Raw genomic sequence first — 21,446 nt, forward strand, 5'->3', positions numbered from 1 at the left:
TTTTTCCAGTCCTGGAGTTAAGAGAAGGGAGGAGACTCTTCAGAACCTTTTTTTTTTTGTTCTGATTAAGTGATACTGAAAATAAAATTAATAAGGTCTCTGAACGAGCGTCGATGGTTAGTTCAAATAGAGGCGATTGGAGGAAGATGGAACACGGTGTCTTAGGCAAGATACAATCTTTACATCCATGTGTGCATGTTTGTGAAGGAAGGAAAAACCATTTTATTTTTTAAGTAGATGTCTCTACGGATAGTTTCTTTTTTATTAACTTGCAAAATCTCTCGAAGTTTGGAGCAAAGCAGGTTATCTTTTAGCATCTAAATCCCGCACGTTACTCCGTGTTTTTTCACCCACACGAAAGAAGGGTGCAGGGCTGAGATGCTACAAAGTGAACTAAAAGAGCCAACGGCCGGGTATAGGGAGAAAAAGCAAACCTAAAAACGAAAACAGGGGGATTTTAAGCGCGGATACTAAGGCACGCCGGCTAGTTAACCCTTTGGGCGCTGCAGCGGGGATCCCCGGTGTCTCGGGCCCAACAAACAGGAACACAGGCGCCCCGCCCCCGTCGGGGAAATGGGCTCTCCTCCTCAAGGAGGGAGCAAGCTGAGGCACTTTCGTCGTCCGGCGCGTGCGTCACGACCCGGGACAGGCAGCGAGTCCAGGACTGAGCGGAGCAGAGACGCGCGAGGAGCCGCTCAAACGTCCGCGGGCGCGGGGTCAGCCTGAACCTGTCCTCGCCAAGAGCGCTCGCCCTCGCCCTCGCCCGCCCGCCGGCCTAGCTCCCAGGCTCTGGAGGGGCGCAGGCCTGAGGATGGCTCGGGCGGGGCCCCCAGGTGAAGAGTGCCCGCGTCCGCCTGCAGCAGTCACCGCCGTCCTGCCTCCACACTCGCGGCAGCCTCACGGCCCCGCGCCCAAACGGCAGCTGCGACTGACGGAGTCACCGCCCCGCGCGCCCGAGCCACCCCCTCCTCCCCCGCCGCCCCTCCCCCGCCCCATACGTCATGGAAACACGGACGTCAGAGCTTCTCAGCCAATCGCAGGCAGCAGCAGGAGGAAAGGAGCGAGCGGGAGGGGGCGGGGGCAGCGGCGAACCGAGGCTCTCGGGCAGGGAAGAGAGGGAGGGGCGCGTGGAGGCGCGAGTCCCCCGCCCCTCACTCCGGACACCCTTTCCCGGCCGTGCGGCAAGTTCTAATCGCCGGGCGCGCGCTCGCCAGCCGGGGACGCGCTCGCCGGGTCCTCCCCTTAAACGCCCTCTCCACGGCGCTCCGCTCCTAATCCCCGTCCGAGCCGCGCTTCCTCCGCGCGCGCGCGCGCTTGCCCGCCCCCAGGCTCCCCGCGGGCTGCGTCACGTGACCGCGCCCAGCCAAGGCGGCAGCAGCGGCGGCGCGAGCTTCGGCGGCGGCGGCGGCGGCGGCAGTGGCAGCGGGAGCAGCTGCGCCGCCAGCGTGGAGCGGGAGGCGTGTGGGTGTGGAAAGAAGGGAGCGCCAGACCGGAACGGGTGAGAGTTCACCTCCCCCTGCCTACCCCGGCAATCTTGCGGGACACCCCGTGCAAACGGGGCCCCTGCCCCGAAGCTTTGCGCATCCCCCTCGTGTTCGGCCGTCCGCTCTCGGGTGGCCGCGGCCCCGCCCGGAGCGGACCGGGCTGCGGTGCTCACGAAGGGGGCTGCACCCCGCCCGCCGCTGCTGTTGCGGACGGCGGCGTGAGGCTGGCGGAGCTGCCCGTGCTGAGCGCGGCGCGCCCTGTGTGCGGCTCTGCGGAGCCGAGGAGGCGGGTCCTGCGGGGACGCGGGCGGCCACTCGGCGGCTGCCGGGCTCTGGGCGGGGGCCGGGCTGGGCGCCGCCTCCTCCTCCGCCGCCGCCTCCTCGCAGTGCAGCGTGAGTAGGGAGCCCCGGCTGGTGGACGCCGAGCCTCTGGGCTCCGCGACCGCCTCATCCTCGAGGTGTAGCTGCACCTCCGCGTGGCGCCCCGAGCCCTGCGAGTCGGCTGCGGACGAGCGGAGGACCGAGCCCCTGTTCTCCGTGCTTCCCGCTGCCCCTCACCGCTCGCTCCCACCCCCCGACCCTCCTGCAGCCTCCCCTACCTCCCCCCCTCGGAAAATGGTTCCTGCTGCCGGGCGAGGTGAGTGGCGGCTGCCGCCCGCCCGCGGCGGTGGCGGCGGGTCAGGTCACCTGCGGGGGAGGCCGGGCGGAACGCCGAGGTCGGGGCGTCGCGGCGGGGGTCCTGACCGCTGGCTGCCCAGCGGACTGCGGCGCGGTCCGGAGAAGTTGGCGGGGGCGTTCCGGGCGCCCCTCGCAGGTTGTCTCCTGCCGCGCCCGCTCTGGGAGATCATAAAGGTGAGCGGGTTCCTCGGCGTGCGCCTCAGCGCCCGGTCCGGCCGGGAGTCCCGCCTAGAGCCCGAGGGACGGGGCTCCGTGGGGCTTCGTGTCTACACCCGCAGCTCTTCGGTTTCTTCCAGCCGCCTCGGCCGCCCCCGCCCCGGCGTGTGGTGACCTTGAGGGCAGCGGTGCCCGGCACTCTTTCCCCGCGCCCCGGGAGGGTCACCCTCTAATCCCCGGCTTCTGCCCACTGGCGCTTCGCGGGCTGAGGGCGGGGGCCCCTCGTCGGCCCCTGGCTGGGGCTGGTTGGCTGATGCGTTGTCGCACCGGACGGTGATTCCGCGGGAGTTGAGAGAGCCGCCTCGCTTTTCTCCCGGTGTCTCCTGCCTGGCCCCCCAGGATGTTCACGGTTGCTTCCGATTCCGATTTTTTGGACTTAGTTTAAAAGGAAAAGACCAAAAACAAAAAGCCGTGCGTCCTCCACTCCCTCTTTGGAAAGGGTCACTAGGAGAGAACCGCATTCTAGTTGCGGGGGCGGGGGGCGTGCTCCCTTTATCCCGTCCTGCTGGAGAATCTTGGGGCTAAGCTAGTTAGCGACCCCTGGTTCTGCGCCGCGGTCTATTGGCTAGGTCGGTCTCCGTGCGCGTTTCATTCACCAGTTTTCTGCGGGACTCAGCGCCGGGAGTGCTCGCATCCTGTGTGGTGTAGCGGTGCTTGGCGCCGAGCGGGGTGGGGGTCGGGGTACTAAGGGAGGGTTAAGCGGGTCTCTAAATCTGGGGTGGGCTGGACCCTGCTCCACACGCGTATTTTTACCTTTCCCTGGGGTTAGAGCGCAGCACACAACCACCTTTGGCTGTTATGCAGGCTACTTTTCTGGGTTTATTAATAATCTAATGGCTCCTGTTGGTATCGATTGCTGTTCGTGATGAATTAGTTACATGGATGTTTTTTCAAATGTGTATAGGTATATGCATATATCTGGACTGTCTTTCAACATGGAAGCCTTTGTTGTGTTTAACCTCCCCCACCTGAGGACAGTCATATTTTAAAATCTCTTGCTCAACGTGGGTGTATTTTATAATAAGAAGTACTTTTAAGGATCTGCTTTGTACGAGGCTGTCCTCGAGCGGAGGGTGTGTAACCCTTTGGATGGTGGCCCACGTGAGTCAATAAAGGGCCTTCACCGCTTGCCCTGCTGCTAGCCTTCCCCAGACTCCCTGTCCTTGTGTGTGGCAGAGGCGGATTGGGGGAATTAGAGGGATTGGAGGAGAATCTGCTTTTTGTACTTGTGCGTTTCATTTGGGTACCCCCCCCTTTTTTTTCCTTTTCATCCTGGTGCATTCAAATTTGAAGTAGATAGAAACGTATACAAGGAATCTTTAAAAACTAGTGTGTGAAATGGGCTTATTTAGCCATGATTTCAGGGGGACGTTTTAGTTTCTACCTTGCTTTGGAGGAGACAGTTAAATTGCTGTAATTAAGGGTGGATCTCTGTCCTGATTTTGGTTTGGGTGTAATTGCAAAGATCTTTGAAAAGTAACTGTTATTTGCTACCATATAGTCTGCAAAAGTGAGTCACAATCGGGTGAGTTGAGGACAGAGCGCCACCTTTAATTTAAAATTTCGTGATTTTTTTTTTATTAAAATGGTAAAAATTCAGAGTATGCCTTCTTGATTTTTATGGCAGCGGCTATCATTATGACATCCCCATTTAGACATATAAGGTGAGATTGTCTATTTTTCTGTATTAATGGGGTATTCCTGCAATTACGTGGGAAATACTGGTTTTTTAATTGAAGCTTGAGATTAAATGTAGGATTCTGAGATGAGGTGAGAAACTAGTTTTGATTGTGCTTATGATAATAGGAGTAATGATAGTCTGGACCTACTTAGGAAAAGAAATAAGGAAATAGCTGCATTGTAAATAGAAATGTAAAACTACCTATTGCCACCAAATCAAGGTACCTACCAGCATGATAGTGGTTTTACAGTTTGTTTTTAGCTTTTGTGCTATTAACAGATTCTACAGGAAACATGCAAAATATCTGTAAAATTATTAACCTTGAGTAAGGTTATAGTAATTTTTTTTGTTTTTCATCTTCTAACAGCTTGCCTTTTATGGCTTTGCTGCGAGTTTTATAATTACTTGTTTTTAAATGATACAAACGGGGACTTCTAGCAGGAGAAGGTACATTCAAAGTTATTAAAGACCATGTTGGGAAAAGTGGTTTCTATATATGGCTCCCCTCAAATGCATCTCATACAAAAATAAATGGAATTTTAATGCTTAGAAAATAAATGCGGTAGTGACAGCTGAATTGGTGAGATTTCCTTTCCTGCCCACTTGCTCCTACCTGTCCCCCTCTCTCTCAAATAAAAAATTTAAGGTATACTGTCTCTTCAGGCATAGGATACTTTTTGATAATTGTGACTACGGATGTAACATGAAGAAACAAAGATTTAGCTCTCAAGGAATGAATGAATGAATGTGTCCAAGTTACCAAATATAGTTTTCATGACCGACTACAAGATACTACTGCCCTTCTATCTGCATTTAAGTTTTAATTGAACACTTGGATTTCTTCATAGTGCACTATAAAGCATAAGCTGTTTAAGTTATAGATGTTTTATTAAGTTAAAATTGAATTCAAAATTTGCTTGAGAGAAGAGTGGCTTATGCTTTTTCAGTCTGTGGAATATGGCCCCATGTTAAGGACATTATTTGAGCAATTAGGTTGATGTATGCAGAGTAATTATACATTGTTATGCGTAATTTGATAGAATCTGATTTGGGGGTTAAATTTTACTAAATGCCTTTGTCTGACAGATATGTTAACTTCATTTTGAATGAAACAGTCTCTTACCATGTGAACTGAGTTGTATAGGTCAACAGGTTTTAAGAGGAATGGCAAATTTCAACTATCAGTCTTTTATGTACTAACAGAAGTATTTGCCCTCTTTTTTTTTCTTACTTTGTTACATATACAAGCAGTTGAAATCGGTTGTTTTCACTTTTTAATTCTTGAATTTTGTAGTGAATGAGCAAAACAATAAAGGAGTAAAAATATCAGAAAGCAGAAACTTAAGAATTAAATTTTGGCATCTTAAGACCTTACTTGTCCAGTGGGAGGGGAATATTATTTTCTAGTAGGTGTCGTGATCTATAAAAGGATAATGTGAGTAGCTTATCTTGGAATAGATAGAATCTGTGGTAACATTGAAGGCAAATGATTCAGTGGTTATGGGAAAAATCTTTTTAAAGATAAACTTTTAAAAGATTTATTTTTTAGCTTTTACAAAATTTTATTATGGAAATTGAGAGAATAGTATACTTAGTGACTAGTTTTGACAGTTACCAGTTGGTGGCACATCTAATTTCATTTCTGTCTTTACGCATGAAGTAAGTCTGTTATAAGTGGGGACGTTGGTCACGTAACTGAAGTGAATTCATGTGTATTTTATTTGTAATTTATAGAATACACAATAATGTCTAATAGGTAATTGAATCTGAAAGGGAATTTTTATGTTCTTCATTGTTTCTGTAATAGTCTGTTTTATAGCAGGCTCCTAAAGATAGTGTCTCTCAAATTTTGCTCTCTTAGTAATAATGCTTTTGATTTATAAAGTGCTTTACAATATTTCAGAATATATCCTAAAGATAGTGTCTCGAATTTTGCTGTCTTAGTAATAATGCTTTTGATTTATAAAGTGCTCTACAATATTTCAGAATATATCCTAAAGATAGTGTCTCGAATTTTGCTGTCTTAGTAATAATGCTTTTGATTTATAAAGTGCTCTACAATATTTCAGAATATATCACATACTACCTCTTTTGAGTCTCACAATAAATAGACCTGTGAGATGAGTAAAATAGATAGTTGTACTTAACCCCCATCCACCGCAGACAGGTAAAATGATTTGTCTAGGTCCTAAGGTCACATAGCTAGCAGCTAGATTAGCCAGAACTGGACTCTAGATAGCTTCTTGTTTTTACTCCATTGCTCTTTCCATTATACATGTTTTTATGTGCATTTGTGAAAGTTACATAAGTTTATGAAAAATCCGTTTCTGACCAGAGTAAATTTAATACTGGAATATAAACAGATTTGTTTGGGTTTAACTGTGTAAGTATAATCTGTTGCTTATATTTGGCATAATGTAAACAGTTCATACCCTGATTTACTTATTAACATCTGAGGAAAATGTATTTGAACATATTTGAAGTACTATATTTTTAATATTGTTTATTGGATTATCTTTAAGTAAAGGAATTTTCTTTGCAAAGATCTGTTGGTCTTTGAAATGATGAGGGGTGTCTTAAATCTTGTGTCAAAAATAAAATGGCCTATACTAAAAGTTTCTTCTTTTAATTTCGGCTATAATTTTTTTAATGCACTTGTTTTTCTGCCAAACATATGTATTCCATAAATCTTTTTGAAATGTTAATTTGTAATGACATTTGGTTTACAAAGGTCTCAAAGGAGGAGATTTTAGTTCCTGAAATTCAAAAGCTTTTTATAAATCTCACAAGGAAGGTATTGGTTCTTCAGCATTTGTGTGCCCTGAGGGTCACCTGGGGGAGTCACTGAAAGTGCAGACTCCCTGGCATTGCCCCTGCAATTCTGATTCAGCAGATTGGGGATGGGGCCCAGTAGTCTGCATTTTGAGAAACATGTCAAATTTATAACTAGGTTAAAATTATGTAATAGAGATGCCTTTATAACATCGTTGATTTATTTGACTTTGAACATAGAGTTAGCGCTTTCAAATAGTTTTGACTCTTGTAGCCAGGCTTGACTTGTGGATTGGTGGCTTTTATGACCATTGTAAACCTGGTAAATTGAAAATACTTTTGTTATCTGTGTTCACTGTCTTCTTTTAGAAGATCCATCTGTGGTTATTTAAGTTACTTATTAAGCGTTGTGAACTCCTAGACAAATAATGTTCTCTTTTTGTTTTCATGTCCCCATGTCTGCCATTTCCAAGTGACTTGAACATGGGGACTTATTTTGGTAAAAATAATGAATCCTATGTCAGTAAGGCACTGAATATTTAGCTTTAGTCTAGCTCTTATTTTTTGTTAGAAGGAAAAACTTTGGATATTACTTCAGACTAAAAGGACATAAATCGGTGGGTAAGTGGTGGTCCTTATCAATTTCAGTTAACAGGCAGCTAGCTGTTCCTTCAAAAGCAGCAAGTTAGTGCCTAGTGATTTTTCAGTAATATTAATGATATAAGACTGACAGTTTACCACTCTGTGCATTAAAACAAGTTACGGGGTGCCTGGGTGGCTCAGTCGTTAAGCATCTGCCTTTGGCTCAGATCATGATCCCAGGGTCCTGGGATCGAGCCCCATATAGGGCTCCCTGCTCTGCGAGAAGCCTGCTTCTCCCTCTCCCTCTCCCCCTGCTTGTGTTGCCTCTCTCGCTGTGTGTCTCTCTCTCAAATAAATAAATAAAATCTTTACAAATAAATAAATAAATAAAACATAAGTTACTGCTCTTTTACTTAAAACGCTAATTAACAATTTGTATAGCAATCTACCATGAAGTCCAGTTGATGTAAACTGGTTTGACTTTTTAAACTATTTTATCTAATACTATATGCCACATATGGATTATTTAAGACCAGTCTTAAAATAGTTGATTTTGCTTCATTATAACAGGATAGTAAATAGCCTGTATTGTATTTAAAATACATTTTATGATGAAATTAATTTCAAAGTAAATCCATTTCAAGACTCTGTTGAACATTTTTTTGTTGTTCCAAAAGCTTTGGCTTGTTGGCTGTGCTTTAGGATATATTTAGGAATCATGGGTTATAATTTACAAATGACTATGGAAATTGAAACTAATAAAGATTTCTGGCAGAGAGATCCAGATACACTATTATTAAATTTTTCCTAGAATAGTGTTAACTGTTTTAAACAGTTTGCCGTGTTTTTAGTTAACTCTTTGGTAAAAATATTACTTGGTATTTCTAAGAGCAGTAACTTCCAACAATATGGTATCTCAACCTCCAGGATAGCTGCTTTGTATTAATATTATTGTCGCCTGGGCCTCTGGGGGAAAGAATAAAGATAAGTTTTGAATGGACCAGCGCTTGCTTACATTGTGAAATCTGAGATTATACTGCCTAAGTGTAAGCTGGTAGGACTACTGTAAAGACCTGGTAACTTCAGAAGGAAAAGTTGTACTTTCTGAAAAATAGATCTGAAAAAGGATTTGATTGTTTAAAAGATGCTTTTTAAATAACTTGATTATTAACAGTGTGGATTTATTGTTCACTGTACTAACTCAGTGAATTTGCTCTCAGAGGATACTGAACAATCTCTTACTCTCAAAATGCTCGATCTGCTGCTTTAATCTATCTTTCCTATTTGTACCAGACCTTTTTTTGTTTGTTTTTAAATAGCTTTCCTGCTGTCATTTCTTCACTAAAACTTTTAACGGTTCCTCATTTTTCTCTTTATCAACATGCAACTTGACTCTGAAGGCCTTTTATAAAGTAGTTCAGTATTTTCCAAAGTGTGTTTTAGAACACTGGCTCTAAGAAATATTAATAGGGGGTTCCTTAGGGGAAGAGGGGCAAAACCAAAATCCAGGATCGCTGGTTTATGCAGTTTTCCCATTTGGTTCTTCTCACATCCTTTGATAGGCTAATATGGATGGAATCTGTAAATGGGTTTAATGCTTTGCCCCCTTATTTCACAGAATCCCTTTTCGTGGATCATCCCACCTGTTAACTTTTTTACATTACCTGACAGGATCACCACTTTTCTATATTACTTAATGGGATCACCACTTTGCACACCTCCAGGGGGTGCTGTTCTCATAGGTCAAACTATGAATCACGTTTCCTGGCGTTGAGAGCAGCGCTGCAGTACCTTAGTGCTGGTGATACGTGACAAACATGTAGTCTGACAGTCTTCTGTATACACCTCTCATTCCCTTTGCTGTGACTTCATTATGTTTTTCTTCTCACCTGAGACGACCCTTGATCTTGTCTTAAGTGTTCCCATCCTTCAAAACTCAGCATTAGTCTACTTTTCTCAGTCATCACTCCTTAACTTCCTTGTCTGAATTTCTCTGTACTTGTAGTATGGGTCATACACTTCCATTTAGTATAAATCGTTTTTGTTTTAGTCATTAATTTCATTTGGAAATAATATAGAGGAGTTGAGATAAGAACGTGGGTTCTTGAGGGTATAATCTAGCAAATGTCCAATCAGTGTTTTTTGGCATATTCATTTAGGACTTAGATATTGTGTGGCTTGTGTTGTTAAGGTAAAGCAGATAAGGTTGAGGAATTTTTCTTGGTGAATTTCTGAAGCCTTTTTACCTTTGCAGTTTTAACTTAGATGGACTCATAGGACAATCTGTTTTACTTTTGGAAGTAAAGCTGTATTCCATAGAATGTTGCTAAGACAGTAGAATTTAGCTTCTATATAGGAAGTCTTCCATTTCTTAATTTCAGTTTAGGAATTAATTTGTCTCTTAGGTTTTATTCTGATTGTAATGAGTCATACTAGCTAAAATTTATATCTTAAAATGACCAATTTCATTTTCCTGTTAGTTCTGTGACAGCTTTTCTTTCATCAGGATGGAGGTTCTTAAGATATGTTGTAGTCCATTAGCATATTGCATGATGTAAAACGCCATAGTTTGAAGCATATATTATGGTTTAAAATTTATGAATTCTTGTTGTTGCTCTTTATTGATAGAAATACTGTTGGAGCTAAGTTCTTAAATGTATGTTTGCTGAAGGTTCTAATTTTTCCAAGAGAGTTCTTTTCCATGAACTGAGAATGAACTGTTTGCTCCTGACCTGGTGTGGGATCATTGTAGGCATCAGGAAGAAGTGTAGATGTATGGGTTTTGTTTTTTTTGTTTTTTTTTGATGTATGGTTATTCTTCTAACTGCCTTTCTTAGGTCAAGAAAGGAAAGCCTGTACTTGACTTTAATCATTTATGTTAAATGCTCATGTAATACATGAGTCGTAATTTCAAACATTCAAACAGTTAATGATTTATATAGATTTAGTATGTAAGCTGTTATATTAAAAAACACTTGAGAAAAGTTGCTCTCCAAAGCTAGCTCATTTTCCAGTGATTGTTCTTCCAACCCTTTTAAACTATATAGGCTTAATTGTTGGTAAGGGATTATTGTAGAAGGAATTCTAAGACTTGCTCCTGCTTTAACATGGCAATAGTACGTACTTAAATTTCTGATCAAAAGAGGAGCAGAGAATGGTTTTGGCAGTGAAAAAATAAATAAAAAGAAATCTGTGAAGGCAGAAATCAATGAAACCAGTAAAAGTTGAAATGGGTTAGGGCATTATCTTTTCCTACTGGGACACATGTAGATGACATTGGCACATATTCCATACTGCCCTGCTAATATCTAGACTTATGCGAGATTTTCAGTTTCTTTGCTGTCATTCTTCCTTGCTTACACCTAAAATTAAGGGAGTGGTGCTTGAAGTACTCTTTGTTTACAAAATGAATCACCATGGTCTTTAGACAGTCCTGACAACTGATACCATGGTGGAGAACTATAGAGTTAAAGGACTGAATACAAAATCGATCAGCGACATGGGAAAGAGATGATCGCAAAGTCTAGGAAAAGGAGATCCCCAGCATCAAACTCTGAGTGCCTGGTATCCGAGAAACAAACATCAGTTAGGCAACCCTTCCCTGCGTGCAGAGTGGATTTAGGGTAGAGTTTCAATTCACCTGCCTTTGGGCTTAAACTCTACTATATTTTTGTATGTAATTGAATGCTGGAACCTACCTGATCCACTTTTGCCTCTGGACCTCTTGCTGTCTCACTCCTTTTGCTAGGAGTACCTACCTTTCTCAGAGCCTATGTGTCTTTTTTTTTTTTTTTTTTTTTTATTCATTTATTTGAGAGAGAGAGCATGAGCCAGGTGGGGAGGGGAGGGCAGAAGGAGACGGAGAAGCAGACTCCCCACTGAGCAGCGAGCCCGATGTGGGGTCCATCCCAGAACCCTGAGATCATGACCTGAGCAACGGCCTATGCTCAACCGACTGAGCCACGCAGGCACCTGAGCCTGTGTGTCTTTATGATATGTGTGACTGGACCTAAAATTTCTAATTTGGGTTTTTACTCTATGATGTTATGTTCAGATTTCTCCAGATTTAAATTTGAGTTTTACCTTTGCCAGTAAAAAGCCAAGTGACCTTGGGTAAATCACTGGGTTTCTTTATTATCTCCCCAAAAAGTGCAAAATACAAGGTCAAGGAGTTTTATTTTTTTTCTTAAATTTTTTATGGCTGTTGTAGATCTTCTCTCCCAACCCTGCCCCAAATTTTCAGCCATTTAATTTAACTTTACTCTTTTAGGTTTGCCTTCTAATTTTGCCTTTTAACTAGTTTACCATCATTTGATGTTTCATCTGTGTTATGCTGTGTTTCATTCATGAAATAATCTAAAGCTTTTCAATAAATGTATTTAAGACTTCCAGTTGGGGCGCCTGAGTGGCTCAGTTGGTTGAGCGGCTGCCTTCGGCTCAGGTCATGATCCCAGGGTCCTGGGATCGAGTCCCATGTCAGGCTCCCCGCTCAGCGAGGAACCTGTTTCTCCCTCTGTCTCCTGGCTTGTGCTCTCACTCACTCACTCTCTCTCTGTCAAATAAATAAATAAATAAAATATTAAAAAAAAAAAAAAGACTTCCAGTTAAAGAAGTGGAGTATAACTGGCATTTAACTCTGCTCCCCACCAAAAGTATACTAAAATGTGAGAATGTGTTGAGTTTACATATTTATGTTAAGATTCCCAGCCGCGTTCCCTCTCTTAGCTTTCAGGCTGCTGGCCAGAGTTGAAGTGTCTTCCCTGAGGACTCTGACCAGGTCAGGGAAAAAGACCTAAAGATTCGGCATTGGCTCTGTGTTTGTGTGAGGGGTTTGTCCAAAAAAAAAGTCCCAGTCTGATCACCCTACAGTGAACTCCATAGTCAGAAGGTCCCACATGTGAGTTCAGAACTCCTGTGTAGTTTATTTGTCCTATTTTTTCTTTCATAATTAAAAAAAATTGTTACAGTCCTATTAAGGAGTGATTGACATAAGGTAAAATGCACATATTTAAAGTGAAAAACTTGTTATGTGTATACTGCAGGGAAATACCACCATGGTCAGGTTCATGAGCACAGCCATTCCCCTAAAAATTTTCTATGCCTTTTTGTAATCTTCCCTCCCTTACCTTTTTCTATCACCTCCTTTCCCCAGGCAATCACTCAACTGCTCTCTGCCATTATAGATTAATTTGAATTTTCTAGAATTTTCTTGTACATGGAATCACGCAGTATGTGCTCTTTTTGGGCTGGCTCTCATTCAGCTCTCACTGAAATTCACCCATGCTATATATATTAATAGTTCAATTTTTGTTATTGCTGATATGAGGATTTACCTCAATGGATATACCACAATATGTCCATTTACCTGTTGATGGACATTTTGGGTTCTAGTAATGTATAGTGTCCATTCAGATCTTTTGTTCACTTTTTAATTAAGTTGTTTGCCTTTCTTATTGAGTCGCAGTTTCTTTATATGTTCTAGATAGAATTTCTTTAGGAAACATTACTGTTTATGTTGGGAGTGGGAGGAAGAATGGTGTTGGTAGCCATTGATAACACCTGAAAGTGAAAAAGCAAGCTGGAGCACTGCAGTATTATTTGTGGAGGTAGACTTAGGTACTAAAAGAAATGACACCTGTCCCCTATTGCCTCTGAGTGGAGAATGGAGTAGGAGAACTAAAAGAGATGCTAATATTAAAAAGAAAAAAAAAAGTCTTGTAGATCTCTTTCTCAAAATGGATGTTATGCACATATACGTTTGTTAAAACTAAAAATGAATATATGTATGGACTAAGTTTATATGTGTGGATAGCCCAGGTATGCCACCTATAAATCAGTTGAGTCTGTTTACGGTCTTGTGCAACTTAGATGCAGAATACAATATTACTTTGGGTAAAAGAATCAATTTTTACAAAAATATAAGTGAGTAATGTGGACTCGACTGAAAATAAAACAAGGGCCTTCATATGTCCTGCAAGTCTTCCTCTACTTTGCCAGTTCAAATTCCTCATTCCTTTATTATGTAGAGCAGTTGGTCCTCATCTTTGGTTTCTTGAGTTTCCCCGCAATCTTCCACACCACCACCACTCCTCCACACATACCCCAAGCAGCTCCTAAAAACCTATAAAGACATTTTTCCCCCAAATAGTTACATACAGTGCTCTCCCTAATAAGAGTCTGGTATGTGATTTCTCCATTTTTTTGTCTGGATAAATATATGTTTTTCTTAGTGTTGAGAGTGCAATCCCATGAAGTGTTGACCTGTGAGAGACTCTTTAATAAATCTGTTAAGGAGTACACTTTTGTAGGTGTGTTTTAAGAATTTAACCGTATTTCAAAATTCTACCCCCTTCATTAATTTCCTATCTTTCCTTTGAGGAACTTGACATTTGACTGAATATTTTCCTCTTGCTCTTTTTGGGAAGGAAGTAGAATCTCAGAGGGAGATAGCAATCATCTCTTAAGAGATGTTAGAATTCAGAAAGAAAAAAAAAAAACCCAAAAAACTAATATTCTTTTGCCAAGGTGCCATGAAAAATAGACCAGCTCTAAAACACAGTAGTGACTTTGACTTAAAGGGGAATTTAAAATTATTGAATATAATGAACACCTGTGTAATTGCTTTCTACTCGCCAGGTATTCTACACAATTTATAAAAATTAACCTGTTTAAATGCATGGGTTCTGTGGGATTTGGGGGCAAGGTATTCACTACTGAAAATGGAAAGGGTTATTAGTGGTTTTAAAGGGAAATCCTAAAATACAGTGACTTACATGACTTTTACCAATTTAAGATGTAACAACATTGAGATATGTCTGGGGGATATAGACTAATGTAAAAAAGAAACAAAATCACTCATGATCCTACTTCTGTTTATTTTTGATCCTTTAAAAAATTTGTACACTTATTAACATGCTTGAGATAATGTAGGTATAATTCTGTGCTTTTAAGAAAACTGTATCATTTTCTCATGTCGTTTTTTTATTCGTATTATTTTAATGACTGTGGTATTCCATTCTGTGTCTAATTTCCTTGTTATTAGATGTTTTTGGTTTTGAGATTTTTCTCTTATGTTAAATAATTCTCCAGTAAACACCTTTATCTTCATCTGTGTTTGTATCCTTTGTAATTACTGGGTTTAAAGGGTTTTGGTAGTTTGTTATCTCTTCATTAAAATATTTCTTCTAGCCTCCTTTCTGTGAGGCTGGTTAGGTATTTGGAATTCTTTGTCTTTTCTTGCTGTGTGTACAGTTTATGCCATTCACTCCTAGGTCTCTGCTTTACTTTTTGAAATTCTTATATCACTTTTAAAAATTCGTATTTTGTTGTTATTTACTTTTTTGACACCTCTCTATGATGTTCAGTTTGAGAGCAGGAATTGTTAATCTTCCTGTTGCTGGCTGCTGGCACAGTGCCTTATACCTGTGAGGTTCGTCATGACTCTTCAGTGAGCATCTTGTGTCTAGTCGAGCTTGAATCCACTGACGTTGGGCTCCAGTGAAATGCTTGTTTTGTTTCTCCTTAGAAACTGTAATATGCTTGTGGTGAGAATTTATTACAAGGCACCATTTCTTTTAAGTTCAGCTAAGTAATACGTCAGCTGAATGACACTGTTGAAAATGAGAAATATTTTTTACAACTGTACTATATAAATTTAATTCTTTCTGAAACAGTTCTATCGTCCCTGTTTTTAAAGAGTAGGATAGATTTTATTAAGTGGAATAGAATATTAAAAAGCCCATAGAAATGGATGTTACTTTTATTTCAAAATGCCAATGATAAAGTTTTTCTAAAATCCTTCTTTACAGATTAATATATATATATTTTAATAGAGGACTACAAAAGTTTAACCTTAAATTTTTTGTTTGTTTTTTTTAAAGATTTTATTTATCATTCGACAGAGAGACACAGCGAGAGAGGGAACACAAGCGGGGAAGCGGGAGAGGGAGAAGCAGGCTTCCCACAGAGCAGGGAGCCTGATGCGGGGCTCGATCCCAGGACCCTGGGATCATGACCTGAGCCGAAGGCAGACGCTTAACGACTGAGCCACTCAGGTGCCCCTAACCTTAAAGTTTTAAGTGCAAGTGTGTGTTAATTCCGAACAGTGGAGGTTCTGTAGTGTTTAGGAAGGTGTCCTAGCAGGCTCTAGTTATGACATTGTATCTGACTTTTTTTTTTTTTTTTTTTATAATCCTCGGACTTTGGAAAATTTAAGATTTTGGGTGAATAGATTCTTTCAAAAAATATCTATGTGATCACTCTGCTAGACGGTAACACTTGTGACCTGCCAAGAAGAGACCCTGTTACACAGAGCTTTAAGTCGGCCTCATTGTGTCCAGTGTCGTCCTCATTCAGTGTCCAGTGTTCCTTCTTGGTTTCTTTTTTTATGCGGTGATTCATCAGGTGCTGTGTGCTTCCAAGGAACCCATCTAAGTATGTGCACATGTCTCCTTCCTGGTCTTTGATGTCTTCCTATAATGAATGGGGATATATTGTTTCCAGGTACTCTTATACAAAGAAGAAAGGCATTTTGGAGTCACTGTCACATTTTCAAACCTCAGTAGTTTTGCTGCCATCGTGGGCTATTTTTAGAACTCTTGCTAGTGATCTCTGCCCTTGTGTCACTATTACTTTTGGAGGTTTTTTTGAGTTGTGCTGAGCTCTGCTTGTAATTCCACATACAGCCAGGCTATCAGTTGAGTTGTGTCATAATCTTGGACTTGCCCTTACTGTCTCCATTCTTGATGGATATCTGTAGATTCAGATGGAATGTTTCACCAACGGAGGCTGTATTGGTGAAAGTCTTTGTCCTGAAAAGAGGGAAACCTTTTTTGGAGGAGGTTTTTTTGGCCATGCCTCTCCAGTATATTCAACACCAGGTAGCCCCATTAGGCAGATGCTCCAAGGAATTGAAAAGGAAGAAATTTTGAGTGGTTTTGGGGGTCTGGAGAGATGATAGTTTAGCTGAAAGTTGTATGTGTACAGAAAGAATTTTGGAGTCATTATTAAAAGATGCTTGATTATGGTGGTGTTGAGAACTTCAGATGACAGCTACAGAAGTCTACAGAGGAGGGAGAATAGGACAGTTGATTGTAACTTTTTTAACGTTTAGTAGCTATACATCTATATGTATTGGAATGTTAAAAGCAGGTGTTATTTTTTTCTCTTAAGTACTACCTCTTAATTACTTGGAAAGTTATAGGTGTAAAAGGATAAAAATGTACCAAAATAACTTTATCATGGCATTCTGTAACGTTGAGGTCAGTGAGTAAAGCAGTCTTGTTGTGGAATGCAAATCACTGGGCTAATTGCTCTCCCGGAATGCCTCTGAGAGGGGAAGGAATGAAAAAGGAAAGAGACTAGAATGGGAGAGGTGTGGAGTCATTTCCCTCCTAGCCTGAAGGCTGTTATTTATCTGGCTTCCTGAATCATGTAAAACAAGTGGAGAACCCGGGAAATTGGCAGGGACGGCCTCTTAGAAGCCTGATGTCCCTGCATCAAAACTTCCGGTGCCTCACCTCACTTGTAGGTGTTTACTAGGTGTGTTCCCTAGCATTTTACATATATTCCTGTAACATTTTGATAACTGGTTTCCCAGCAGACTGCAAATGAGAGCAAAATTGGAGAAACTGGAAAGGTTGTTCAGAGGCAGGTGCAAGTATCCCAGGAAAGAATTGAAAATTGACATTTGACGGTGGAAAAGATTTTTAAAATTAAAGATAAGAATTCACAGAACTTATGAAAAAACAGTCATGGAAAATTTGGTTCAAAAACAACAGCTCTGTGCTGCTCTTCCCATCTGGACTTGTCATCTTTTTCGACTCCTCATGAAACTCCTTTGTGAAGCCCTCTCAACCTGTCCAGAAAATTAGATGCTTCTTTCCTGGCACCTACTGAATTCACCTGTGTCCAGTAAGACTCTGAGTCCTCTGTGCTGCCCCGTCTCTGCTGTCAGAGTGATCACCTTCAGTCATACCAGCAGTTCTTACTGTATTACAGACATGCCCAGCCTGCACGTTATTCTCTGACATAGTTTGTACATCCTACTCCCCTTGCTTAAATTCCTCACATTACAAAATACTGCTCTTCCTTCAGGAGAGACCTTAGTCAGTTCTTTGATGAAGCATTCCCCCGCTTCCCTAGGCAAGGTCATTTCCATGTCTGTGGCCATTACTTTGTATTAAGTAAATGTTTCCTTGATTCTGAAACATGGGTTAGGAAATAAATTGATTTAATAATTATTGTGGGGGAGTAAAATGAAAAATACACAGAAACACTTTTACTTACTGACGGAAGCATATTATAGGAATATTCCACTTTATTCAGTATAGAAAAATTTGAATCCAAACCTTTTCTGAGTTACGAGTCATGTAGATCATTTTAGCCATTGCTAAAGAATAACAACATGGTAGGGCGCCTAGGTGGCTGAGTTGGTTAAGCATCTGACTCTTGGTTTCAGCTCAGGTCATGATCTCAGGGTGCTGAGACGGAGCCTTTTGGGCTCCTCGATGGGCATGGAGCCTGCTCAAGATTCTCTCTCTCTCTAAAAAGATAAAAATAAATAACAACATGGTCACATGTTGCTTTTTATAACCTATGTTCTAAGACCTTAGACTCCTTAACATCTTTGCAATTGACCTGTTAAATTTGAAACTTAGTGAAGTATATAGGTTTTGTTTGCGTTTCCTATTGATTAAACTCAAGGTTTTTTTTTTTAAGATTTTATTTATTTATTTGACAGAGACACAGTGAGAGAGGGAACACAAGCAGGGGGGAGTGGGAGAGGGAGAAACAGGCTTTCCCGCAGAGCAGAGAGCCGTATGTGGGGCTCGATCCTAGGACCCTGGGATCATGACCTGTGCCGAAGGCAGATGCTTAACGACTGAGCCACCCAGGCGCGCCGAGGTTTGTTTTTTTTAATGGCCTTTATGTTTCTTAATTTTTTTTTGTCCTTCATGTAATAGTAACTTGGAGTGCTAATGCATAAAAAAGAAACACTACCCTTTTTTGATAATTGGGTGATTTTTCTGAGAGGTGGCAAATTCTGTTCCTTTTAATTGCTCTGCCTGGTGTGTGACAAGCAATCTGTGTATGAACCAGCTTTTGGTTTCAGTGTTACTTTTTAATTAAAGATTTTTGAAAGATCTTTTAAAAAAGCAAAAATTAGGGATTCAAATTCCCATCTAACTCAACATGGAAAACGGTGGAATTATCTATTTTATGGGCTAAAAATGCTGGGAAGTGGAAGGAATGATTTCTGAAATATATTTGAGCCAGGAAAATATGGCATTTCTAAAGTATGATTTATTATCTGTATCTCTTTGCAAGTCCATAGATAGAGTTCTTCAAGGGAACAAGGTCTAGGTTAGTTCATTCCCAGCACCTAGTACCTGGTACGTTGTAGCTCTTAAAAAAATGAGCGGTACTCTTCAGTGATTACTTGCCAGTTTAATTATGTTTGACTTTTTAAAGTTGTCCAAGAAAATTTTGTGGTATGCTGTTGGAAGGTTTTATGTAAAATATTTAAAGTTTTTTCTAAGGCTAAGTTACAGCTTAGGGCAAATATCTCATAATGTGATTGTGCTGCATAATTAAGGGCTTTTGACATGAAGAGTGTGAGCACCCAGTAACAGTCACAGACTTCAGACCACTGCATTAGTTAAAGAAAATGGACTTGGCTTACTGGCTCTGTATTTGAAGTCATGAAAATAAAGCATCTCGGGGCACCTGGGTGGCTCAGTTGGTTAAGCGGCTGCCTCAGCTCAGGTCATGATCCCAGGGCCCTGGGATGGAGCCCCCTGCATCTGGCTCCCTGCTCATTGGGGAACCTGCTTCTCCCTCTCCTGCCCTCCCTGCTCTGCTTGTGCTCTGTCTTGCTTTCTCTCTCTCAGATAAATAAATAAAATCTTTAAAAAAAAACATCTGATTTTCTTTTATAGTTAAGAGGATAGATTGTATCAGAAGTGTGTTGTGTGTAGGAGTTGGTATCATTTATCCTCTATAACAGCCCTCCAAATAAGGTAATGACTCCTTTCCCTGTAGAGACATGAGTCAGTTTACCTGCCCAAATGCTGATGTCCAAGAAGGTATGTGAGCCCAGCTCCAACTCCCTAGTCGCCTCTCTTTCTGCTGTAATACACTGTTGGGCCTCTGACTTGTTACCAGAAGTTTAAAGTGACGTCAAGAGGTACATCTTTTTTCTTGGAGTTAAAATGTTCTTGGATGAATCTTGAAGTGCTTATCTATTCACCCAAGTCTTGATGAAAAATGTACAAGAGGCTAGGGATTTGGTTTATTCCTACTCTAAATATTGACTGCAAAAAGCCAAGTTTAAATCTAGTTTGCTTAGGTTGTGGGAGGGTTGTGCCACATATTTAAAGTGACAATGAAGACTTGATATCATCCTGACCTTAGCAGGAGATTTTATGCTACCAGCAATAGTAGGAGGAAAGAGGAATTGTTGATGGAATGTGGTATTTCTGATGCTATCTAGGGAAAAAAGTTAAGGTCTGTAGTAGAAAAGCATTAACATTCAAGATCCAAGAAAGCGCTGATGTCAAAACTAATAAGTGATAAATAACAAGTGGTAAAAAAACATGTTTACTAATTTTTTAAAAAGTATGGTTATATTGAATTTGTCTCGGGAGTTTGAAGAACTCATTTGGGCTTAGGATGTTGACATTCTGAATTGATACTGGAAATTCCTTGATACAAAATATCTTTCATGGACACTTGCCTCAATATACAAATTCCTGTGATACAATTTTCAGCCAGTGTCCCTAGAACAAATTGTGCGTGAGCCATCCGCCTTATTTTTTTTTTTTTTAAAGATTTTATTTATTTATTTGACAGAGAGAGACACAGAGAGAGAGGGAACACAAGCGGGGGAGAGGGAGAGAGGGAGAAGCAGGCTTCCCGCAGAGCAGAGAGCCCGATGTGGGGCTTGATCCCAGGACCCTGGGATCATGACCTGAGTCGAAGGCAGACGCTTAATGACTGAGCCACCCAGGCGCCCCGCCGTCCACCTTATTAATGAAACTTATTTACAAAGTTATTCTTGATGGTAGATCTTCAAAAAAAATAAATATTTGCTGCCATTGAGGATATTTTCTTTAAAGAGTGACCTAGGCTCTAAAGGAAATTTCAGAATTAAGAGTGCTTGAAATGTTTTTAGCATTGGCAGCCTTATTAGGATGAGGTAAGGTTATTAAATCTTGGTACAAGAATAAATATTTTTTGGCTGTATGTGTTCTGATATGTATTTTGATATATCAGTTATTTTATAGGCATACTGAAGAGTAAGCAGCATCTAGGGCAGAGTCTGGATTTATTAGATGTTCAGTAAATGCTTATGAGAAAAAATCAAGCATTCAGAAAGTTCATAACTGGAGTTCCTATCCATTTTATGCTTACACTCTAGAAAGTCAAGTAGTCAATATGAATTTGATTCAAAAAGTGAATTCCAGGTTTGTCATAGGATCAGTACAATAATGCAGTGCAGACTATCACAACTTCTGTATTTATACTATTCTACAGTGGCATTTAATATTTAGAAAACACTTGCTTAACTTCTGTACGCATAACATTGTGTACACTACATGAGAAAGGGTAGGAGATGAGGATCCAAAGAAGTATCTCCTTAACGGGTTTATGAAAAGCTAGGTAAGATAGATGAATTTAAGTACTAATATAGCAGAGTAACAGGTGAGGATTAAAATTATGTTGTGTAAGGCATTGTTTCAAGTACTTCAGTGGGTGCTGGGATCAGTATTGGTTAAAGTAGGTAGCTTCTGTCCTGTATAAATGGAAATTTACTGTCTTTCCATTTATTTATTGTAAATAGTGATGCTAAATGAGCAAGACTTAGGGTTAAATGCTTTCATGAACTTGAGTAGTCCAGAGCTTGACCTCTGACTTCGATCCTTGTAGGTCACTTCCCTGTTCTGCAGTTTGTAATAGTTGTGCAAAAACTCATGTCAATCTGCAGATATTATATACTCTAAAAGATTTGTGCAACTGATAGGCCTTAACTG

The 21,446-nt window shown here is 41.2% G+C and overlaps 1 protein-coding gene across 6 annotated transcripts in view; it reads left to right on the plus strand.

Moving 5' to 3' along the window:
- The first annotated feature begins 1,215 nt into the window (after positions 1–1,215).
- The window catches only part of ATP2B1 (ATPase plasma membrane Ca2+ transporting 1), a 126,355-nt gene continuing 106,124 nt past the window's right edge, over positions 1,216–21,446 (plus strand). For 3 of the 6 annotated variants that reach the window (XR_004676128.1, XR_004676129.1, XM_034987863.1), the window contains exon 1: positions 1,217–1,498. The gene's annotated coding sequence lies outside the window, so the exon portion shown is untranslated. Of the gene's footprint in view, positions 1,499–1,634; positions 2,122–21,446 lie in introns of those variants that run through there. The other 3 variants (XM_034987859.1, XM_034987861.1, XM_034987860.1) reach the window with 3 other exon arrangements.

The sequence above is a fragment of the Mirounga leonina genome, unplaced genomic scaffold (assembly GCF_011800145.1).
Source record: "Mirounga leonina isolate KUSES-001 unplaced genomic scaffold, KU_Mleo_1.0 Mir_418, whole genome shotgun sequence".
Classification (NCBI taxonomy): Eukaryota; Metazoa; Chordata; class Mammalia; order Carnivora; family Phocidae; genus Mirounga; species Mirounga leonina.